This window comes from Pterocles gutturalis, unplaced genomic scaffold, assembly GCF_000699245.1.
Source record: "Pterocles gutturalis isolate BGI_N339 unplaced genomic scaffold, ASM69924v1 scaffold40701, whole genome shotgun sequence".
NCBI classification, from domain to species: Eukaryota; Metazoa; Chordata; class Aves; order Pterocliformes; family Pteroclidae; genus Pterocles; species Pterocles gutturalis.
In genome coordinates, this window is record NW_010107012.1 from 7,510 (window position 1) to 17,849 (window position 10,340).

Genomic DNA, 10,340 nt, shown 5'->3' on the forward strand with positions numbered 1-10,340 from the left:
GGTCCTGGGAAAGGGAGCAGTGCCGGCTGAGAGGTGTGCTGGGTTACATGTGTGAGATGGGTGGGTAAGAGATAAAACCCTGCATGTAATCCCCTGCCTGACAGCAAGTTATGCCGTGAGAAGAAGCATGAGGCAAAGGGCTTCACTTTCTTGGCAACCACTTGCCCCTCTTTTCTTCCCAAATTCTTTCTCACCTCCACATCTAATCAACTGCTGTTAAGTAAGCACTGTTAAAAATGCTTCAGATTTTTTTTACTACTGTTCTTCTTTTAATCAAACACACAACACAGATCTCTTTTAAAAGGCCATCTGATTGCTTTTGATATGCTCCTTCCCCTGCTCCAGCACTTCCTCGGCTGATTTGGGTGGCTTAGCCAGGGCTGCTTTCACATCTGAACACTGGCCCAAATTCATGAGTGAGACCACAGCTGTCAGCCATTTCCTGTAACAGTTTTGTGGCCGAAAACCCCATGCAATGGCAGTTTCTGGGGAAGAGATAAGGAAGTTGAAGCTAAGCCTGCTGACGTCTGGGGGAGCTGAGATGTGCAAGAGAGCTCTCTTAATGCCCTGGTGTTACTTGCTAGAGGATAGAGATATTGGAATTACTGCATTTGTAAAGCCCTTGGTGGCAGGTGTGATGGTACACTTGCTGTTTAATATACAAAGATTTCTCAGAGTGTTGCTGGCTCCTGGCACCCTGCACACTGGATTGCAAGTCCTGAATGCAGTGAAAAAAAGCACAGTGTGGGCTCTCTGAACCTGCACCCTGGCAGAACAGGGTCAAAACTGTTTAAGAAGTTTGTTAAAAATAGATCCAAGCACCCCAGGTAGAGTGCAGGTAAGTTTGGTCTCATCTGTGCCAAGAGGGTCCTTGCTGGGGAATATGGGCTGCTAGAGTTGCTCCCATCTTTGTCCAGCTTCTAGAGCAGAGCTGGTGATGGGCTGAAAAAGTTCACTCTTTGAGGCTGCTTGTGTAGTGAGGAAGGTCCTTGAGTTCAGGTTTCAATCTATGGTTAGCTCTAGTCCCCACTTAACCAGAAATAGAGACTCTGCTGCCAACTCAGCAGCAGAAAACAGTGCGATTGGATGAACAGCTGAGACACATGATCCTGAACATGGAGAGGTGGTGGGCAAAAACATAGGAAAACCAAGAGGGGCTGACTGCTTTCAAATCCAACAAGGATGGTTCAGCCTGCTGGCTGTCTGTCTCTGCACAGATGCTGTAGGAACACCTCACGTTCTTGCCTGATGTCTGCTAGGCTAGACTTGGCATTGGGGATGCTCTGGTGAAAAACAGCCCACAGTGGGGTAAGACGCAGAGGGCAGGAAAAATGTCTCTGCCAAACCATAGGAGTGTAAATGCATCCAGATAGTACTTTGCTGCTGGAGCAGATTTCTCTTTGGTGTTAAATGTGGCTCTTACAGGCACTCAAAGTGGAGAGTGACCCATGGAAGATGTGTTTTGCCTTGCTAACAGAGAGCAGTAGGAGGGGAGGAGGACAGAGCACATCATTTCCCAACAGCTGCCAGCATTTCTTCCTCAGTTTCCCCTCCACAAACCATCAGCAAATGGGCCTCACTAAGAGACTGGGTCTTTGGGGGCATATCTCTTGTCTGCAAGGCAAGGGATGAATGGTGCTTCCTTTTAAACATGTACCATGGAGCTTCCTGTTGCTCTGTAGCATCTCCCTCCTGCTCTGCAGCAGGGCATTGCCCTTTTCTCTCCTACGCACCATGACGCTATTTCCACCGCTGCCAGTGCAACCGTCACCAAACTCAGGGGTGAGCTTGGTTTCATAATGTCTTCCGCAAGCTCATATGCGGTCTGAGGGGCAGGAAGGGCATTAGTGTGCCGTGGGAGGAGGTTGTGCTAAGGACACAGCTTTCAGCAGCACCACGAGCACCCTGCACCCCTGGGAACAGCACAGAGCTTTGCCATAAAGCCAGCAGCATGGGGCTGGGTTGCTATGCTCCTGGACTCCCCTGTTATTTCCACAGACTTCTACTGGGCAGTTCGTCTGGCTCTAAACTATTGCAATAAAACCTATTTATGTTCTTGTCTCTTGTTGATGGAGCTAAGCTTCAAACCCGCTGCTCTGGCCCAGCAAGGTTCTGCCATGCTGCAGCCAGAGGAGCTGCCCAGCCTCTTTATCCTCCCCCTTGGAGGGGTACTGTGCCAGACAGTTAGCTGTCTTTAAAGACTTGGTATTGACATTTACACAAGGTTTTAAAAAAGAAAAAGGGTGTCTTTGTTGAGAAATAATTGCAGCTGGCATGTTCCTTTGGTACAGATAAGTCAGAGCAGTCACCAAGTGAAGTACTTTGGCTCTGGGAACAGGGATCTGGGCAAGCCCATCCAGCAAGGGCATTAGTCACAGATCTCCTCTCTGCTCTGATACTGCTGTGTAGCCTCGGGGGGAGGGAAGGCTCAAACTTCATAACCCAGGAGAAATATACTCAAAAGAGGGCGAAACATTTACGATATCTCCATAAATGCTTTTATAGCTTCCAGCTATTTCTGGTGTGGGGGGTTCTTCTTGAGACTGTGGTGATGTCTTTATATTTAATGAATCCTAGACAGGTTCGAGTGGGAAGAGCTCTCTAGATGTCTGCTCAAAAAAAAAGCAGAGGTCACGCAAGGCTTCATCCATGTGGATGCTGATGACCTCGATAATGGAGGTGCCACCACATCTGTGTGCCCTGTCCCAGGGCTGCACTGATTTCCTGGGGAAGGCATAGCCTCAGGAATCAAAGAAGCTCTGAGCAATGTTGCACTCTTGCCAAAGGGCCCTGTTCGTTCCCGCTCCTGGCCAGTTTCAGGATACACGGGTGTGAGGGGACAAGGTAAGTGGCCATAGGACAAACACATTTCAGGGCCAGCAAGTCCTAACCCAAGTGTAGTCTGGGGCAAGGGAGCAGCTGCTGTTTGCATACAAGGGTACCTGCCATTCCCCAAGGCATCCTGCAGTAAAGGGTAGAGCCATGCTCCCAATACAATTGCTAGAAAACCCCATTGCCTAGAGCTAAGACCTAAATTGACTTACAGCCCACCTTTAACGATACCCACCAAGGTCAATCTGAGCAAACGAGCCCCCAGTTTCCTTCCCAGCACTCAATATTCAGCAGCAGGGAACTCATGATCTCCTGAGCCTGCTTTCCAGCTTTATGGTCCCTGGCAGCACAAAACTGGAGCATTATCAGCAGGAGTGTAATTCCTCGGTGTTTGTGTGGTGACACCCCAGCGCTATGGAGACAGGCACTTTTATGGGAAGAAATATAATAGTCCTCTCCAGCCTCACTCAGGGTTTTATAACTGTTCCCCTTCCCCACATTGTTCCCCTGGACACCTGGCAGGTGTCACTTCTCCTGCATTTCCCTGCTTGCTGTGATTTATTGGCATCTGGGTGATTATCAGCTATGCAGAGTGTTTCTCCATCTATGAGCTCAGCTGAATGTGTCCTCGATGGTGTTGCAAGCCAAGGATCAGGGTAGTTATAGGTGATGTGGTGACAAAGACCATGAGCGGCACCTTCCACCCCTCACCCAACAGCACCCTTGGTCACTGAGGCTGGAGATGTTGGAACAGGTCTCCTTCTTGGGCTGAGGACTGTCACAGCCCAGCTTTACTTTCTCCGAGAAGCTGTCTCCAAGCAGATCAACTTACAATAGGAGGCAAACTAAAAATAAATAAATCTACTGAACTTTCCACTCCTCCATGGTGGCTTCTGCAGGAGAAGAACTTGACCAGAACAGATACCAGAACAATTACCACTTGAATGCTTTATAGCCATGCAAGCAATTATAGCAGACACACACTAACTTTTAAGTTGGTGGTCAACAAGATTTCTTAAGACAACCAGTGAATCTACACACAAATCTTTCAGTGCTTCTGAATGCCCTGCAATAACAGCCCAGTGCTGGTAAACAGCGAGCCATAAAGCCAGCAGGGATGCGCTCACTGGGGGTTAATAGCAGGATGACTGTGCATTTTAGTCATTTTTCTTTTTTTTAGTTTTGGTGTTACTGCAAGGAAACATGGCTTTTGTTCAGGCCAACTCTCTTGCAAGTGTCAGTTCTGCTAATGGGTATCCTGGTTGAGTCTAAAATTGAGAAACTGAGTGCTTTTAAAGAGTTTAGTACAAAAAACTTTTGTCATTACTGTTCTGCATCGAACTGGATTTAGCATTTAACCACTTACCTCAACAAACACAGGCACTGCACACAAGACTTGATGGCTTGCTCTGAGACCTGGGAAACTCATGGTGGTCTCAGGCCACTTAGGACCCTCCAGAGCCCAAGTCTTTGGGGCTGGGCACCGAAAGCTGGCTCCAGCTGGCAACTCAGGATCCCTTTGGAGAAGCTAGGAAGAAAAGCTCTCTCTGAAATCAGAGCTCTGCATTAAAGCACTGCTTAGATCCCCAGACGTTGCAGTTGCACAGCCACACTGTAGAAGGTGCAGCGCCTCTCAGCCAAGCCCTGCAGCAACGATGGGCATCTTCCCCCCTCATGGGTGGGAAGAGCAAGGGAGAAAGAAGGCATCAGCTCAGCTTTTCTAATTAACAAAATGAGAGATCTGCCAGAGTCTGGAAAAATTGCCCATCTGGCAGGACCCTGCAGCTCCATCCTCGGGGAGTTTGCATTTCTGACACTCAATCTGCCTACTTGAGAGAACACACCTCCGGGATCGGCTGCAAGCAAAGAGACCTGTGAGCCAGTTCTGTGCAATTTACTCCCCATAAGGATCCACCCAGCCCGAGCAGCAGCCAAACAAAAGCAAAGGCTCTTTTCTTCAAAAATACACAGGTCATAAGCTAGCTTGGAGCTGTATTTTGAGCTCTGATGTTGCTCTTCAGCTCTGCTGCTTGTGTTCGTGCTTGGCTGCTTCTCTTCTCCCTTTCCTAATTCCAGCTTTTGTTTCCTTAATGACATGAAGAAGGAAGAAGTTTGGATGTGGTCTTACAAGAAAAGAGTGGGAGCAATTTGTATCATCTTGCACCAAGGGGGCACTGAGAAAAACTCAGAGCCTCAAACCCACCTGAACCTGAATGAGGAGGCAGATTTTTCCAACATGCAGATGACTCAGCAAGAGGAAGGGGTGAGCAGTGACCAAGGGGAGTTCCCAGCTGCAGTACAGATCCCGAGAAAAGATAAGACTGGTAAATCTGAACGCTGGAGAGACCTCCAGAACTCAGACTTTTCCATTGATCAGAGGGAGTCATCACTTCTCAGAAGATCGACTGTTTGGTACAGAGCAGCTCTGCAAAATAAAAATAAATAAGTACAGCCCCAGGGAACCAGACCACTCCAAACTAGTGCAATTACTGAACTGGGAGGATGAATAATCATCCAAATAATAGCCTTCTCCAAGCAATGCAGGGAAGAAATGTCACCAACCATGTGAAAATTGAGACCATATGCCTTCTGAGAGGAGTGTGCTTGACAAAGCTGGAACGAGTTCACGGCTGGTTCCCAGATCAGACCCTGGCACAGCAGTCCGCCCTATTCTGGTCCCAGCTCTGGTCGTTATTTTCATTGCAGCCAGTGCCTACTTTTCTGCACTCCCTAGTGAAAGGCTGCAAGTCCTTCAAGGCCAAGACAGAGCTTATGCTTTGTTTGTTCGGAAAAACAATGAATGCTAGGAAAAAAAAACAACAAACCAGATACCAGAGGAGTGCCTCTGCCCTACCCCATCTGTGCATGAAGGCAACTCCTCCATGGCGACAGCAGCCTCCCCTTCCGCTTGTCAGGTGTTGTCTGGAGCAGAGCCATAGGATCTATTTTCTGTTGAGCATGCAAAGGAGAAGCCGTTGCCTTGCATAGCCCCATGCCAGAGAACCCTTTTCTATGCGCTGTAACAGCTGATCTGGTAACACAGAGGTGCTGGCCCCCATTTTCTGTGCTTCATCCCCTGCAGAAGCACAGCAATCATTGCATTTTCTTCCCATGAGGAAGCTGTCAGACATAACCTGACACTTGAAGGGGGGTTCTTCCACTGTGCAACTAGTTTCTGGGAATTTGGGGTTCTTTCACATCCTGCAACAGGGCATTTTCCCCATCTTGGGAGGCCTGTCCCTCACTGTCCCACTCTCTGTGTGCCACATGTGCATGTGCAGGAGCCTCCTCGATGCTGTGGCCTGGTTACGCCATCCTGAGCAGCCTTGGCTGCAGCTCCCCCATCTCCAGCGGGCACGCACCAAAGGCTGGGAAACTGGGAGAAGGCAAAGTGAGCCCTAATCAAGCAAGGCAGCTAGTTATTACCAAGCTGCTAGTTCTACTGCAAGAAGCCCTGGAGCAGCAAAACTGCTCGCCTTGTGTATGTTCATTAGCAGCACGGATAAGAGCAGCATTGATTGCAGGCTATAATTAGATCTCTGGGACCTTTCCGGACTAGCTTTCTCTGGCATTGTGCTACTTTGAAAGCACTTCCAATTTCTTTTCTCATTCCTTTTTTTTTTTAATTTCCTGAATGGTTGGGATGGCATTTCCCTATTCAGCAGATTTGGGACGGTTTCTGTTTTCTCCATTGTGGCTTGCAGAGCTCTCCCCAACTTGGTGCCACAAGCCCCACGCTTGGAGTTAGCAAAAGCTCCATTGTTCGACCACTCCTGGTCCCCTGGGCTGTGGAATTGGCCAGACTGCAGCACTCTTCTTAGCACTGCATGGCTAACCTGCCAGGCAGCCCTCCCTGCTTCGGTTAATGACAAAATGTCATTTTGTGACTATCTTCAGCTGATGATGACTCCAATTTTCCTGGAATCGCTTTCTTACCATGTTCTGCGCAGCCAGCCTGGAGCACTCCCCGGAGAGATGGATGCAGGAAGCCAGCACTAAGCACATACTCCCGGCCAGCACGGTGGCCTACATGGAAATGATTCCTCCGCCCCTGGAGTGCTGGAAAACAACCTCAGCATCCACTCTAATAAAAAAACAGGGGAGGAAGACTGAAAGGAAACGCCCACAGCACAAAGGCTTAGTTTTCACCCATCGATACTCCACCTGGCAAATAGCTGAGCGCCTGCATCTTCCCTGTACCCTCAGGCAGCAATACAAACTCTGACCCACCCAACGGAAGTCAATCACACTTTTTCTGCAGTGTCAACATGAATTTTATCCTATTGTTTGTGCTTCAAAGCTGTGTGAATTGTTGGAAGGAATTTTATCTTCATTCCATAGCCCGTCCTTCCCTTTCTCTTCCCTAATGTTAAACTGCTTTTCTGATGGTTTAAAGTTAAAGCAGTTTAAAGTTAAAGCTCTGCTCTGAGAAATGACTTTGTAAAACTGTATTTGCTTACGTATGAAACCTGTTCCCTGTGCAGGATCTAAGCCGGATCTGCTGAGGTTAGTGGCTCTCCTATGGGTTTGTGGCTTGTTACTCCCCTGGTCCCAGGAAGAACCAGTCTAGCAAAGGGAGCAGGTGTTTATACTGGGCGAGTTTCTAATTACCTCTATCAGCTCTGCACGTGCAAACCACAGGAACTAGCCAAAAAGTCATCATCGGCAGAACACAGCCTGGCTGGGGCTGAGAAACTTGATAATAAGCAAGGGGTAAAAAAGAAATTACAAGCTTGAGTTTCAAAGCCCAGCACAGATTCTGATCCAGCAGCTAAAAATTTAAGATCAAGATCTCCATCTGCAGGTATGGCAGGAAGAAGTTCCCCAAACTGAGCAACACGAATCAGGCCTCCCCATTGACTTTCTTTATACATAAGTGTTTTTTGATCCACAAAGGCCATTTGGTACCTCACTCCTCGTCTCCCTTGTAGGTCTTACATGTTGTCTAGAGCAGCCTGTAATAAACCAGACCTGACAATGCTGTCAAATCGTTTCCAGCACAGATCTTCCTGAGCAGTAGGACAAGAACATTTCTAACAAGCACGGCAAGCAGGGGCTGAGGACAGAGTCTCTCTCTCTCTCCCAAGGTGACTGTGGGTTTTTGGCAAAGCAGTTGGGCAGGAAGAAGAAACAGCCACCACCATTTCCGTCCCAAGGCATTTGACAAGGCAGTGCGTAAGTTTGCACTGGAGCTAAAGTCCATTAATTTAGCAACAAAAAGCCGGCAGCACCTGACTTTCTAACGCAACCTGATACCAGTATTTAATGTCTACCCTGTCAATTATTAACAAGGTTCCGCCCAGCGCCTTATCGTTGGGAGGCTGTAAAAATCACGCACTTTCAAGGGCAGGTTCAATTTCCTTCATCGGACCTGGATTCTATAATTCCCCCCTGCTATCTTAGCCTCATTTACACTTTTAAATTAATACGCATGGTGTGTGGCTTACCTCCCTTCCATGAAGAAGGGGGTGAAGGCACTGCTGCCTGTCTATTGGGAGGGGACAAGCTGAAGGGAAGGCAAAGAGAGAGTGAGAGAGAGAGAGGGCGGTTCTGTTTTCTTTTGATATAGTTTGGCACTGAAAAATGCACATGCCTAAAAATAAATTGAATGTTTACAGGACACTATGATGGGGACAGGTTTGTGGGGTAAAGTGTCCTGTTCCCCTCCTGGTCTCCTCCCTCTGGAAACCCACTGCTGGTAAAGGAGCCCATCACATCATCCTCACTTCCATAAGGGGCCAAGCCATGCCCCAGGTTTCTCCTGAGGTGTCCGCAGTAAGTGGTACCTGAGCACTTGGATGCTCCTGCTGCAGAGCCGTGCCGTGATGTGAGGAACGTGACAGCCATGCTGCTCAAGGGCCTGGCTTCTTGCCCAATAATTGGCTTGAAGAAGGAGAAAAAAAAATTGTTTGTGAGAATATCGTGGAGAGACATCAAGACAGGGCCATTAATAACAGGTGAGACGTAACCTGCAGGCCACATGTCACGGGGCCTGACGGTGAGGCCATCGTGTGGTATATGCAACTCTGTGTGCCTTCGTGTGGACCTGCAGCTACTCAACCTTTACACTGACTGTCCCGGTGCTTTGTGATATTCTTGGGAAACACCTCAGGACCCCCAGGAGTGCTTCTCCCTTCTATGAGTGACCTTCACTCAGTCCTGTGCCCATCCTCTACCACTGCAGAGGATGCCACAATGGGTGGGCATCATCCTCCTTAATCCTCACCTAGCTTGACTTACCTAGACACAGACTAAAAGAGCCTTTGACTCACTCTAGGTGATTGCTCCCCTGACGGCTCTGTTGGCAGTTCGTCCCGGGCAAACTGGGCAGCAAATCCAGCAGACAGAAAGTCGAGCTTCCCTCTGCAGCACATGGATCTTGGCCCTGGTAGACACAATGCATTGGTCTGGCAACCTCCCTGCCTGTCCCCTGCAACGCTCACTGTCGTGGAAGCCCCTCCATCCTCAGGACTGCTGATCCAGATGCTTTTTTCCTCAGAATCCACTGCATTTATTTGTAGAACCTCAAGAATTTTCCTTGCTTTGTTTTCTGTCCACCTTCCTAATTTTTCCAGGGCAACTTGGGCTGTTTATTTCATACCACATTCAAAATCTTGGAAGGTTATTGCAAGCGAGGGCCCTCCCTTGCCATTGGGATGTGCAGTCTCAAACTCCCCTTTACACAACCCTGACTTTTGCACCCAGATTGCAGCCCACTTTCCATGGGATCCAGTCTGCTATCCAACACCCCGCAGACCTCTGGTGATATTGTACCAGCACAAGCCATTCCTCCACAGAGTCTGAGTGTCTCCCTTTCCTGCCAGAACCACACAGAGACAATGGCCCACTCCTTCCCAGCAGCATTTTCTCTTCTGCAATCTACAACTGGCTCCTGCTTTACAGCAGTGAGAGCAGATCTCTCCGTTTTACAAGAAAATTACATTATTTCACAGTATTTGCCAAAAAATCCTTCTTCCCAGGTTTCAGTATGACCAGGAACGGGAGGAAGATGCTGCTCTAGTTTCATCTGCTTGAAGAAGTGTTTGGCATGTGGCTAAAGAGCAGAGCACAGCTAAACAAGAGCAGGGCACATCTGCCGTTGGCCAGGCTGCCTTCAAGACCAAACCCATCTGCCTAGAGAGCCTGCAGAGCCGCCTGGAGAAGAGGTCCTGAGGCCAGCCTCTGGCTTTTCAAGGGGTAGTCCCCAGGGAAAACCCAACAGCCCACATGGGAACCATCTTCCAGGACAGCTTCCAGCACTCCTCGCTCCCCATGGCTGCCAGGTCTCTCCAGCCAAGAGGCAGAGGCCAGGAAGGGCCCCAGCCAGGTGTGCGAGCGAAGCCCTGGGGTTATAGTGAGAGCGGGGATGGCCTCAGGGGTGACTCCATCCATGTGTCCACCCTCACGCACCCTGCTGAGACAAGGTGCTTCGTGCAGGGCAGACACCTCGGGACACAGCTAAATACATCCCCCTTTTTGGAGAGGAGATGGAAAGATGCAGGCCAGTG